This window comes from Lemur catta, chromosome 10 (assembly GCF_020740605.2).
Source record: "Lemur catta isolate mLemCat1 chromosome 10, mLemCat1.pri, whole genome shotgun sequence".
Classification (NCBI taxonomy): domain Eukaryota; kingdom Metazoa; phylum Chordata; class Mammalia; order Primates; family Lemuridae; genus Lemur; species Lemur catta.
This window is the reverse complement of record NC_059137.1, coordinates 51,936,415-51,951,261: the sequence shown is the minus strand read 5'-3', so window position 1 is coordinate 51,951,261 and position 14,847 is coordinate 51,936,415. Positions and strand designations below refer to the sequence as shown.

At 40.7% G+C, this 14,847-nt stretch overlaps 1 pseudogene; it reads left to right on the top strand.

Moving 5' to 3' along the window:
* LOC123645686 overlaps nucleotides 1–12,849 on the top strand; it is a 45,638-nt pseudogene extending 32,789 nt beyond the window's left edge.
* Nucleotides 12,850–14,847: the final 1,998 nt, after the last annotated feature.

Genomic DNA, 14,847 nt, shown 5'->3' with positions numbered 1-14,847 from the left:
CAGAGCGAGACTCTGTCTCAAAAAAAAAAAAAAAAAAAAAAAGATTACTGTTTGAAGACGAGCAGCTACAGGTTAGCAATTGCTCCAGAATTCCCAAAACAAGTTTAAGAGAGTTTTATTCTTTGAAAAACATGAGTTGGTTTGGGGAGGAAGGTCTGTGTGTTACACAGTAGGCTGTTCTGTGGTCACTGCTCCATAAAACTATTGTTTCTGCCTCTGCCTGAACCCAAACCGCCTCCCAGCCTGGCAGAAATGTTCGCTTCCACAGCTAGCCCTGCCTCAATTTGTGCCACGTCTCCTACCTGTCAGCTGAGACATCAGAAGTCGATGTCCATGTCAGCATCTGGGAACCCCAACATGATGTTACTTCCAATAGACAGTGAAGGGGGGGATAACTTCAAGGCTATGTAAGAAAAATGCACATTCCATGTGAAACTAATGTGTACCCACTGCTTCTTAATTTTGTGCTGTGGATTTTACAGTCCAAGATTTTGGTACAGTTGTTCACAAAGTGTCCTTCCTCATTGTGATTTTAGTTTAAACACATCCTGTTTCATGGTGTCCTTGGTCGTGTGTGTGTGTGTGTGTGTGTGTGTGTGTGTGTGTGTGTGTGTCTTCATGCCTTTGCATACAAAGGGTGTAAGAAGTTCCTGCCCCTCCCCAAGTTGCTTTCAGCATGTGGAATTTTATATCCCTACCATTTGTGTGCTTCCAAAACTTTTTAGTTGCCTGTTCTTCAAGTAGGCCTGCATATCCTTTATTTCTTTCATATTGGCATGGTTCTCTGCATATAAGCAATTTGAGAGGGGAGCAAAGGGGAAAAGCTTGAGTTAGCCATTCTCTGTCCTAGAATTTCCCTGCGTTAACCTTGTCCTTAAAAATATATACATACTATTCTTTAAAATCCATGAGATGTTGTTTCATTATAAACTATTCTTTTGGTACCCTTTCCCACTTAACTTACCTTTTGCTCCTAAGTCCTGGAAAATACCCCTTGGATCTAGATTGATTATACCTGATTTTCTCCACTGTGTATAAAAGGTATATTGTGATTGTAAATTTTCATATGCCGTATTTGTAAGAGTCTCCTGTTTTCTGATCTCCACAGCACTATTCCACTCTAGTCACTTCAACATACAGTATTAGCCATGCAACCACCCCAGATCCAATCTGCTTCCCAAGAGGCACTGCCAGCCGTGGCGCTTTCCATGGTCAGCCATGGGAGTGGTGAACGGCAACTGATGGTGGTCTCCCCGCCTCTCCCAGCCTGTCCCGTCAAGCCACACTATTGCTCCAGACTTGAAGCTGAGGCTCCACTATCTTTTTAGTAAATTAACTTCAAAACTCAGAAGAGGAGGTAAGTGTCAGGTGATGCTAGTTGCTTTGTAGTGAACACATAGAGCATAAGGAGAAATGTTTTCTCTGTTGTGTGAAGCCACTGCTCAGATATTTTTCATTCTGCCTTCAGCTCATGTTTTTCTGGTTTATATATACCTAACTTTATACGTTAAAACCATTAAAACAGAAATTACAGAGCTCAGAGTTTTTTCCTAACACTAAAAGTTGTCTAGCATTTGGGAGGTTTTTGCTATTCTTTAATTACATTCCTTTTGGTCACACATTTATCCTCACGGCGTGTTCACTGGGGTTTAGCAAAACTCCGGTTCTGGTGTAAGCAAGGGACTGGTGCCCTGTAGCAATCACCAAGGAAGACAATGCACCTGTAGACACAAAGGAGGGGACATTTCCTTTTTCACTTCATTGTCATTAAGGAGCACTAAGTTTCTTAAAGTCCAAATCTTGAAATTGTTCTCTCTTTTAGTATATTATTATTTTTTTTTTTTTTTATTTTTGAGGCAGAGTCCTGCTTTGTCACCCGGGCTAGCGTGCCATGGCATCAGCCTAACTCATAGCAACCTCAAACTCCTGGGCTCAAGCAATCCATCTGCCTCAGCCTCCCGAGTAGCTGGGACTACAGGCATGTGCCACCATGCCCAGCAAATTTTTTCTATATATTTTTAGTTGTCCAGCTAATTTCTTTCTATTTTTTAGTAGAGATGGGGTCTCACTCTTGCTCAGGCTGGTTTCGAACTCCTGAGCTCAAAGGATCCTCCCACCTCGGCCCCCAGAGTGCTAGGATTACAGGTGTGAGCCACCACACCTGGCCATTAGTATGTTATCTTGAGGGCAGGATAACTTTCTTCAAAAGTATAGTGTGGAAGATAAAACCCCTCGTTTATTCTCAAAAAATAATAATATCATCTTAGCACATCCAGGGCATAAGAAAGAAATAATAATAATAATATCAGGCTATGTATAAAATGCTTCATGTGTCTAGTTAGGCTGTCTTTTTGAGCCTTGGGAAACTCTAAGGGTCCTTTGAGGTAATTTTGACTTCATTTCCATGATCTAGTATACATGTTGCAAAAGCCTAGAAATATTGATTGCTTCCAGAGGAAAAAGAAAGGATACCGCCTTGAACCATACCAAGTAGTGAAAGGCACCTTTAGCCAGGAACAAACCCCAGAAACCTGAGAGCCCCTGCAGTTTCAGGCCTTCCTGGAGGGAATTCTTTAAAATTAAGCCTGGCCAGTGGATCAGTGTGTCTGACGTTTCCTGCAGGTTTGCCTGCTGCCGCCCGTCTTGTCTGTCACCTGTGTCTCACGGAAGAGCAGTAGGTGTCTTCTCAGGTCTGCAGTGGTCAGTGCCCCCTCCTGTTTCTCTGCGCTCCCATGGTCTGTCACACCCTGCTCAGTGTCACATCATTGCCATTATTTAAACTGTAAGCCAAATGTCACTTTTCAGTCTCCTTAATTTCTCCAGATTAATCACCTAAAACTTAGGTGAGTCACGTTAAATAGTCTGATCTGTTTATTGTTAGGATATCAAATAGCAGATATGGTAGGATTTATGATATCCATTAGCATTAACAGGAAGTCAGACAAGTCAAAATGTTTCAGTCCACCTTCTTATTCTCTCCTCAGCCCCAGCCCCTTTACTAAGACACCCCATTCCAGATTGGGCAGAACAGAATGGTCCTAAAGGGCCTTGCTAATTTTGGGGCTGGGTTCATGACCAGCCAGAGAGACAGTGAATTCAATCCAAAAAGAGTGTGTTGACCCCCAGGATAAATCATTCCTTCCTTTCAGGGTCACTCCATGGCCTGTCCCAGGCCCCCCTGTCCTCTAGCTCCTTCCACAGGGACTAGGCTAAAATGAGATCTGCCTCTGAAACTTGGGTGGTAGAAGATGGAGCCGGGTACCATTTACATGGCTGTTCATCTTCTGTCTCTGCTTAATATCAACAGGTATTTTCCCCCCTGAGCCCCAAGCAGAGGGGTGTGCAGCACTCCAGGTTTACTTAGGTTCAGAAAGGCAGCTTTGTGTCCATGCACTTTGTTCTGTAATGGGCTCTTTGAATAAGACCTTGAGCATCATTAAAATCCTTGAGTTTATTTAATTGTCTCCTTTGTGCTCCTCTTTGGGTCATCTTAAGACTATTGTTGATAAAAATATCAGCTACCGTTATTTGAATGTTTACTATGTGCTAAGATAGATGTCTACAGATATACAGATATACCCATTTTACAATTATAAATATGTCTCTATATATAACCCCAACCCTAACCCTAAATATGTACATATTTATAAGTATAAAATGGGTATATCTGTATTTATAATATATACACACACACTCACTACATCTCCATAGTCTAGTGCAGTAGATATTCCCCATTTCATGGAAGAAACTGAAGATGAGGTTCAGAGAGGTTAAGGTACATATTCAAGGTCCTACAGCAAAAAGTGTCAGGCAGAACCAGGTCTGTGATCAGAGGATGCCCTTTAAGCCACTAAACTTGTGCCCCCTTAGAAAACTCAGTGAAGGACTCGTACAGGTGTGAGTCCTTTACTCTTATTTCCTAATTACATTTATTTCATGCATTTGAATTGAAATTGGAGACGGATGTTTCTTGTTTAAAAAATTCTAGGTGGTTAGCTGGGCGTGGTGTCTCATACCTATGACCCCAGCACTTTGGGAGGCCAAGGCAGAACCATGGCTTGAGGCCAGCCTCGGCAACAATGAGACCCTGTCTCTACAAAAAATAGAAAAATTAGCCAGGCATGCTGGCATGTGCCTGTAGTCCCAGGTACTCGGGAAGGTGAGACAGGAGGATCACTTGATCTGAGACCAGGAGTTTGAGGTTGCAGTGAGCTATGATGACGCCACTGAGCACTCCAACCTGGGCTATAGAGTGAGATCCTCTTCCCAAGCCCCCCTTCCCCGCCCAAAAAACAGTTTCTTGGTGGTGGTTTTATTCTACAACTTCCAAATTTCCAGGTATTTCTATTCCTCGGTTTTTACAGATAGTCTTTTTTATCTTGTCTTGTTAAGGCTTGCAAACCAAGGCCTGTCGTCTCCCTTAGTCGTCCTTCAGTTACAGGCAGCTTGTTCCTAAAAAGAATCAGCGTCCTTATTGCAGTGGTTGAAGCTTCTTGTCCTCCCTTAGCAGTAATTGTTAGGATTAAAGTTGCAGTGCCCGAGAGGCTGGGTGTTTGCACTTATGCGCTGCAAGGGAGACAGGGCCTGGCTAGGTGAAGAGGGCTAGTGTCAGGAAACCTACACTCTGCCTGGACAGCATAGCTTTGCAGAGCTGCGAACCTTTTGTAGTCAGGAGTGAAACTCTCCCCTCCTTGGCCCAGGCCTGGCCTGCTCAGATTCGTCCACATGGCCTGGGCCACAGGGCAGAGTGCAAAGGCCTCTATCCCGCAGTGTCCTCCTCCTTTATACCTCACGGGAGTCATGGGAGGAAAAGTTAAGAAAATTGGTCCTATAGTATTTGACCAGTAACCCTGACTTTTCCCAGGTATGAAATTAGGAAATGAAAATATACTTTGAAAATTTTTTAGTCATTTTTCAACTAAAACAATCTTTGGAATAACACCACTTTATGTTTATGTAGTATTTACTTATAAAATATTTTCACGTTATGGTCCTCTTTACAGTGGATAACACTGCTGTGTACCACCTTTGATCTGATTATGAAGTGGTTGGCAGTTATTTACAGTAGTTAGACATTTTTTAATTGGTTAGTTAATATCTAAACCAATGCCAGAGTTATCTCAAATTAGAAAAAAGTCCAAGGATTTCATTAATTCAGTCATTCAGCAGATATATATCCTTGCCTCTTGTGTCCAGTTACAGAACTGGCCTTTACAAATAGAAGTTAACAAGCCCAGCCTGTACTTGCCCAGGGAAGCCGATCACATGATCATAAAAATCTGATCCATAGTTCAAAAAATCTTTTGTTAGATTCTGTTTGGCACAGCCTGTGCATTTCCTTAAATTTTTTTTAGTGACCAGAGTCCCCTTTTTAAATAGAGTTCTTGCAGTTTATTACATAAAAATAAATCCATACTGTTGTCACTTAATTTTTATTTATTTTGAGATCTAAAACTGGAACATCTATTTCAGTTTAAACCCCAATAACCTATTTTTTCTTAAAGTGATTTATATCATACCACTGTAATAAAAGTTCTGTTAACATTTAAATCATCTTCCTGAAAGAAGTAATGATCTTCTTAATGGTTAAATATTTTATGATGAAACTTTTGATGTTTATATATAAGAAGGCAAGATTTTTGTTTATAAGATATTCTGTAGAAAATTGAGAAATGTTGTTTTAGTACTAATACATTGCACATGACTTGTCATTTCTTTAACACAAGATGTTAAGTTTTTTTTCTTTTTTTTTTTTTTTTTTTTTGAGACAGAGTCTCACTCTGTTGCCCGGGCTAGAGTGCCGTGGCGTCAGCCTAGCTCACAGCAACCTCAAACTCCTGGGCTCAAGTGATCCTCCTGCCTCAGCCTCCCAAGTAGCTGGGACTACAGGCATGCGCCACCATGCCCAGCTAATTTTTCTATATATATATTTTTTAGCTGTCCATATAATTTCTTTCTATTTTTAGTAGAGACGGGGTCTTGCTCTTGCTCAGGCTGGTCTCGAACTCCTGAGCTCAAAGGATCCGCCCGCCTCGGCCTCCCAGAGGGCTAGGATTACAGGCGTGAGCCACCACGCCCGGCCTCAAGATGTTAAGTTTTATGTTAAAAGTATATCTATCCGAAGAACTTTAAATAGATTTAATTACATCTGAAGTCAATATTTACTGCTAATCTTTTTCTTACAAATATAGATTTCTTAATATTTCTAATTAAAATATTACATACTCATTTAATTATCTGTAATAATTTTACTTTTTCAACAAATGTCACCATTTCACTGTTTCTTAGCAAGAAGAGGAGCCCTGTTCTATTTGGGTTTTTTTCTTTCTCTCTATAATTGATTAGATTTTCAGTTTAATTTGTGCAAGTTATTTCTGTTAATTTTTTTTTATTTAATTTCTTTTAGAAACATGTCATTTAGGTTTATCAAAAGGTAGGATTTATTGATACACATTTATTTTTCAATTCTCACCCCCAAATGGTCCCTGCAGTAAACATCAGGTTTGGCTTTCTGGCCTTGTTTTTTCTTAAAAACTAAACTGTCTGCTGAGAACGAAATACTTACCTCCTTGGAGGAAAGAAAACAGATGAACTCTGTCAGGCATTTTACAGGGACTATGATGCCCATGCAGCAAAAGGCCTGTGCATGCTCTATGCATTTTCTTTCTTTTTTTTTTAAATTTCAAAATATTAAGGGGTTCACATGTTTTAGGTTACATGGATTGCTTCAAGATGGTATTGCTCTTGCCATGTAACCGACTGTTTCCTACAATAGATAGATATACAGAATATATATTTTTATATATATTCAATTTAAACATATATAAAACATAAAAATATTTCTTTTTAATTACAGGTCTAAGACTCTCCAGAGTGGTCATGGCAACCGGCATCACTCAAGACTGTGGCTGCCCTGTGACTGTGGCTGCCCTGTCAGTGTGGGGCCCAGAGTGAGCGGAGCAAAGCCCCTGGGAGACCCTTAATGGCCCTGGAATGTGAATGAGAAATAAACTTGGTTGGCACAAGCCACTGAGACACGTGACCCCACCCTGAGCATGTCTTTTCTGAGTTATCCTTTCAGTCTGATGTCAGTTTGGTAACAGAGATTTTTGCTGAAACATTTCCTTGTCATAGCTGATGTGTCTAGCTAATGGCCTCAACAGAAAATAAAACCAATGTTATCAGAAATAGTTTATGCATATTTAAGCCAATGCATATACTTTTTCTCCTTTTTTGTAACAGAAATGATTGTATGTTTTATATCCTGTTCTATACGTTACTTTTTTTCACTTTATATTTTGGAAATTATTGCATAGCAGTACATACGTATTTTTCCTTATCATTTTTATATCAATATAATATTCCATTATAAGAATATACCTTGCTTATTTATTTATTTATTTATTTATTTACCAGCGCCTTATTGATGGGCCTTTGAGAAGTTTCCAATCTTTTGCCATTCTGAACAATACTGGGTTAGCCCTCAGTACACTGAGAAAAATAATTATCATTTACCTCTGGGTCCAATGGACCCTTTTAATTTAGTTTATATTTTAAGTAATTTTATGAATGATTTACAGGAGTAAGAATAAAGGGATAGTGGCAAACAACTTTATTAGAAATTACAATTACAAGAATTTAAACATAGGAAACCCAAATTTCTGTCCCACATGTTCCTGGTTTGAAAGTATAGATGCCGAAAATGGGCAGTGTCCTGTGCTTGCCACTAACTGCTCATGGCCTGACTTGCATGAACCTAGAACATATCCCATCTTGTAAAAACTACTTCCAGATTTCAATTACATATTTAAAAGTTTCAGCTTATCATTACTTCTCATTTTTCCTTGAATCTGCAAAACACAATCCTTTTGAAAACTTTGATACTCATAATTTTGTTGAGAGGACAGCCATCTTCTTTGCTCCATAATTGCAAAATATTTCATGGTAAGATTTATAAACCCCAATGAGAATGGTCAATCCGGAGCGACAGAGCAAGACTGTCTAAAAAAGAAACACACACACAACCCAGTAAGTTTTTAGAGAAGTGAAAAGACAAAGGAAAAGGACTTTGAGTCTCTATGGCTGGCAACTTGGGGAAAGGCAAATAACTGGCAGATAAAGTCTAGTTAGTAAAGTTTGTTAATATAGACTCCTCTGGTACCATCTCCAGGCTGAGAAGGTCTAAAGCTGTCTTCACTGGTTACCCTTTCTTCTCCCTGGTAGAAAGGGCAGGCAGGGCACCTTCTGTTTTTATAAATGTATGGCCTGCTTTTAGGCGACAGACGGAGGGCAGAGCGCTCTCCTGCATCTGCCGCTTCTTCACTGTCCACAGCTCAACAATCCTTCATATCGTGGGAGGCATTTTCTGGCCACATGAGGCCGGCATTCAGATGGCCCTGTTCCACCTCTACACCTGGTCTGAACAGCTGTGGCCACAGTGACAGGTCATCAGGGTACAGATTGCATATGGTTTATTTACACAGAAGGCAGTTAGGCACGTCAACTGTCTAGAGTATACATCTCTCTCTCTAGTCCTTGTCCTCTCTCCCTTCTCTGCCTCTCTGTCTCTTTGCCTTCTCTCTTTCAGTTCCTCTTAAGTGCTGGGCCCTCTCCTTCTCTAGTCTCAAGAGTCCCACATCTGAATCTTATTTTTTTTTGGACTACTTAACTACCTGCTGACACTCCCCCCTGTCCTAGTCAGGTTGATGCTCTTGTCTGCTTCCTTTTTTGCACTTTTGCTAATAATATTCGAGCTATCTAAAATATAGTCACTATTTTTCTCTGTTTATCCGGATCATTCAAGGTTCCATTAAAGTCCCTCAGGTCTACGAAATCTATTCCCACTCCAATCTGTACTGTTTCTTTTTCAAACTTTATCAATTGTCCTGCATACTTGAGCATCTCAAAAGTTTAATCAGCCTATTTAAATTGAAAATAAAGTGTTTTTTAATCACTGTGTTTTTTAATCACTCATAATGCCAATAATGTAAAATGACTTTTTGAGAATTCTGAGTAGCCTTCTAAACTCCATAATATACACAGTTTACATGGCTGTTGGTTCTCCCCTGTTCATGTCCTTCTAGGTTTGTGATCGGAGAAGCAAGGCACCTTCAACGGAAGAGGATAATTAATCCAGCTTGGGACACATGCCCACCACAGACTGTCTCATGCCTTTGAACAAATGACCAGGGCCAAGAGAATGGGCTACTACGTTTGGCCTAATCTAGGTCACTGTGAGGTCACATGGTTAGAGACTGTAACTGCTGGTCCCACCAGACTGACAGCAAGCAGGTCACCTCCAGCAGTAGGGGGTGAGTGTCAGCAGGGAGAGTTGGCAAGTGGATGGGAGAAAAGCCGTTCCTCAAACGAAGGCAGGCTGTAATAGACAGAAACAATAACCATCTGCAAAAACAAAGATTCTTCTGAGTTTTGGCCAGTCCCCTCAAATCTGTTTCTCCTCGAGTGTATTGAAACAAAAAGCTTATGAAACTATAAAATTGAGAACTGAACTACCAGCCAGTGCTAACTGTCAGAGGACACCCTAAATTTGAATGATATTAATTTTACTTCATTGTATCTTCTTTCATTTGAGTGTCTGAACAAATTTCACAGTAACCAGATGGCATGGAATATCTAAGATGGGACTATTCTTCTCCTTCTTTTAAAGAGGAGTACATTGAATCTTGGAGAAATGAAAAACCAAACCATCCACACCAAACCAAACAGACCCAACCCTGTCTAATAACATTCACAGATCCATTGTCTGGGGAAAGTAAAGACTTTTCAGTCTTGTATCTGATACTCTCCACAGGGAGACTTCTAAAATTCAAAATTTCAGAGGATTTTATTGTATCAGAAGATGACATTAGGGTGTGCAGTTGCCAAGGCCTGAATGTGTGTTCCCCCAGACTTTACGTTGAAACCCACCAATGTGATAACATTAGGAAGTGGGACCTATGGGAGGTGATTAGGTCATGAGGGTGGAGCTCTCATGAATGGGATTAGAGTCCTTATCAAAGAGGCCCCAGAGAGCTGCCTTGTCCCCTTCCACCATGTGAGGACACAGCAAGAAGGTGCCATCTATGGAAGACGAGGCTGCCCTCACCAGACAGACAATCTGCTGGAATCCTGATCGGGGACGTCCCAGCCTCTAGCACTGTGAGAAATGAATTTATGTTGTTTACAAGCCACTCAGTCTATGGTATTTGTTATAGCAGCCCAAGAGTAAGACAACAGAGTTATGTGTTTTCTTTTCCCAGTGTTTTCAATGGACAGCCTTCACATCCTTTCAGGAATAAAGGAGAAGGAATGTTGTTTAAATGGAATGAAGAAGGAATAAAAATTCTGCTTCCAAATCTGTATGGTAGATTTCCTTGCCAATGTTTTGCTTTCCCATCAGCCATAGACCTCCATTCAGGTCTGTTTCTAAAGGTGCCTATCTTCATGTTACATAATTGCTGAACAGATAGTTATTAGAGTATTACTACACACATAAGAGGGAGGTGAAGCAAAACATTCTTCCCTTATTTTCTTTTGCCAATAAGTTTCTGACTCATAGAGCAGCTAAAAAAAGTGTTTCCTTCTGAGCGCTGTATCTAACTTTGGTGTTTTCTTGCAATGTATGCTTTCACAACAATTTTTAATAGACAATATTTTCAGTTAAAAAATAAAAAATGTAAGTGTTTAGTGAAAAATCTGACTTTCACCCTGTTCTTTATCCTTTTAGTTCTCACTACCCCATCCTTAATAGTAACCTCTTTTTTCAGATGTATATAAATAGTAAAGTTATGAGGCACTTAAGGATTCAGGACTTTAGCCTAAGGGCCCCCAAAAGGTTTTAAGCAAGGGAGTAACACCATCACATGTGCATTTTAGACAAATACAACTAATCAACCAACAATAGAAGGTCACCAGTTGGAGCTGGGAAGGCAGTAGGCTTAAGGCCAATACACAGATGGGAGTTTGGACTCTCCATGAGCCTTCAAGCACTTTAGAAATGTTAGAATTCAAGACAATATAAATGCATCTATTTCCTGAGGAATCTGGAAAGGAATCCTGGGGTCTTAAAGATGTGGCAAGTTTCAAATAGAAGAGAGACCATGTGCATCCTGAGCCATTTGAAAGAGACAATGGTGGAAAATGAATCTGGAAAGGCAGATTTGTGATATATATGGAAGGCTTCAAATGTCTAGCTAAGGAGTTTGAAATTTTTCCATATAGGAGATGTAGAGCCATTCACAATTTCTAAGCAGAATCGCATACTCAGGTAGCATAAGGGATAAATCAGGAGAAAAGGCTTACTAAGACAGGACAGAAGCCTTTCATGGCACTCCAAGTGTTGCTAACGTAAATGTTAACAATGAGGATGAGGGGAACAGATTTGGCCATTATTACAAAGAAAACCAAGGTAGAGTTGAAATAACTACCCAAGTACTTAAGGGAGATAATAGAAAGGGTAGGATCCAGAATGACAGAACACAGTGTGAAATACAGTGGAATCATAAATTTGACTCCAACATGTACATGTTTTCTACAGTATTATCATGGAGCAGTGCTTCTCAAAGTGTGGTAGGCAGACTATAATTTATGTGTGAGCTATATGTTATCCAATCTGTACACAAAATGAAAGTAAATATTTATTGAGAAACTTTCATTATAAGTTGATATCAATTTTATGTCTGTTGAATTTAATAAGAATAAACATTTGAACTCATTGTCTTTTTTAATTTCTTTTTTTAGTAATTCTCTTTTATACTATTTTACAAAAGTATGGATCTGGCAAAGATTAAAAATTAAAAAAAAGATCCTTTACCACAGACAGTTCGAGAAACACTACCAGAGTACTTAGCTTGCACCGCAAATCTAAGTAGATTTACTCTACCTTTGTAAATGCACATTCAAAAATAAGTACAAATTTGAATATGGACTGGATATTAGAAATTATGTATTTATTGTTAATTTTCTTAGGAGAATGATATTTTGTAGATATGTAGGAGCTGATGTATTTAGGAGTATATTATCATGATGTCTGCAACTTACTAAATGGTATAAGTAAAAGAAAAAGATACACAGCAGGCAACCCATACACATACAGCCAAAGCAAATATGGCCAAATGTTAACGGTGCTTGAATTTAAGGAGTGGATATATGGATAATGACACTATACTTTCAACTTTTCAAAATATAATATCAAAAAAAATGTTTAAATAAATAGCACACAAGTGCAAAGTCCCCCATACCCCAAAGTCACCAGGTCAGTACCCTCCGGGATGACTTCTGGATCCTCGCCTTCCTCAAAGCATTTCAGTTTATCAAGGCTAAAACAAAAAGGGAAAGCAATACTTTAAGGCCGGCCGCGCATCTTTTCCCTAGCGAGTCAGGGTTGTGCCCTAAATACATCACTGAATAATTAAGTCAGATAAAATCCAGCAGGAGACCCAAAGGAGAGGCCAGAAGTCAAGGCAATGATTTCTTCAAGGTGTTAACATTTTACAATGAAAAGGATATATGGCGCATGAAGGCAGTAAGTACCATTAAATACTCCCCTCCCTGCGACGCCCTGGGGATCAAGGCCTCGCCGGCGCTCATGGGACTTGTAGTCTCCTGCGGCGCCTGACCCGCGAGCGTGCGGGCTGCACACACTACATTTCCCGGCAGGCCCCGCTCTGCCCGCTCGCGGCCGCGGAGGCTCTGCGCGTAGGGCTCGGTGAAGAAAAGTACTCCGTGCCATTTGCTGCGGCGAACCGGGAGGCTCTAGTGCCCCGAGCGGGCCGGGCTGGGTTCCCGGCTCCGGCTGAGTTCGCGGCCCCTTGCAGTTACGTAGCAACATCCACCCCCACCCCCGCGTAGGGCGGCCTCGCCACGCCCTGACGTGGGCTCCTTGCTTCTCTTCAACCCAAGGATGGAAGACTTTTCTTTGACTCCAGGGTTAGCAGGTTGCTCTGCTATCTCGCTGCCCTGGAGCCTGGGAGACAGGCGGGCCGAGGGCCGACAGCAGGGACGGGAGGAGCCCTCCAGATCCAGCCCTTTCAGAACCTTCCGAAACACCCCAAGTTCGGGTGCATGTGTACACACGTGGATTGCTGTATGCGTAGGGTTTCAGAGCGTCTACCGTGTGTCACACACTGTACATTATTAACCTAATGTGTATTTTTGAAAATCAGAACAACCTTTCCAGGTGGGCATTATTCCCACGTTGCTGTTGTAGAAAGTTAACTGCTAAGAAACAAATACAGGATTGGATCTGATCTGAATTGTTCTAGCTTCAGATGGAGCACTCTCTCTCTCTCTCAGAGGCCCCAAAGGACATGGCAGGACATACAGAAGAAGCCTGGCTATTTATTTATTAGGACATAATCATATGGCATATAATTCACTCAAAGTGTTCATTCAATAGTTTTTAGTGTACTCGCAGAGTTGGGCAACTGTCACCACCATGTATTTGAGAGAGTTTTTCTCCACTCCAAAGAAGTCTGGGCAGGGCTTGGTGGCCCACTCCTATAATCCTAGCCCTTTGGGAGGCCAAGGCAGGAGGATCCCTCGAGCCCAGGAAAGGGAGGCTGGAGTGAGCTGTTTGCACTGTTGCAGCCAATCACGCAGGGTTAGTGACTATATTTATGGTAACTCTATCTTGAACCATTTGAGGAACTGCCAGACTGTTTTCCAAAGGGGCTGCTCCATTTTACACTCCTACCCTGCAGAGTTCTGATTTCTCCATATCCTTGCCAACACTTGTTATTATCTGAGTTTTTTATGATACCAATCTTAGTGTTTTAAGGGTCTCTTATATCAACAAAGAAATGAAGACATGCACAAAAGTTTGTAAAATATTGGGATATTTAAAATGTTTACTTTAAGAAATTTAACACCTTTAAGTACAGAAATGTTATGTAATAAAACTATGCTATTCAGATTAAAAACAAATCTTAGTGAATGGAAATGGTGTCTCATTGTGAGTTTGATTTGTATTTCCTTGATGATATTGAACATGTTTTTATATGTTTATTGATTATCTGCAGATTTCTTTAGAGAAATGCCTATTCAAGTCCTTTACCCATTTTTAAATAACGTTATTTGTCTTTTTATAGGAGCCCTGGTTTTTATTAGTGAACGACTATAGGAGACATCTGTTGTTTTTGTCTGCCTAGCATTCTGTTTCTTAGATCTGCCCTTCCCTACTTTTTTTGGTCCTCCTGGGGTTGCCAATCATAGAACCCTTCCCACTCTGGCTACAGTGATTGGTCCAAGGATGAGCAAATGACTCAATTAGAGCTAATCAGAATCCCCCTGTGGGATTTTATCTATCAGCTAAGAAGCTCTTTGTCAGTTCTGAGGACCGAAGGATGTGTCCTAGACGCAGACTGTGCCTGCCAGTGGAAAAGTTAGAAGGCATAGAGGCAAGAGTTGGAGTAAGCAAAGGCAAAAAATGGAGACAAAGAAAATCCAGGTGACTTGGAGCTATTGCAACTGAGGCCGTCTCTTCCCCATACTTGCCAGTAGGTAAGGGAGGCAAAAGTTTACCTCTACCCTCATAGGGGTTTTCAGCTGGGCCTGAAAAGTAAATTGACATTAGACTGATCATCAGGAGAAAAGCATACGAATGTATTCAATACAACTTTTATGTGGCATAGGATCCTTCATCAGGAAAAGAGGACCCAAAGATGCAGTTTGAATTCAGTACTTATGTGCTGAATTGGAGGAAGAGTAGTAATTATGACAATGTGACAAGGGGCTTGGGATAGGGTAGTTAATTGGATAGAGAAGTGACTACGAAGATAAGGGTTCGTTTAATAAGGGTTTTTGGTACATATTTCCCTCAGCCTCAGCTTTCTGTCCTTGATGGTAAAA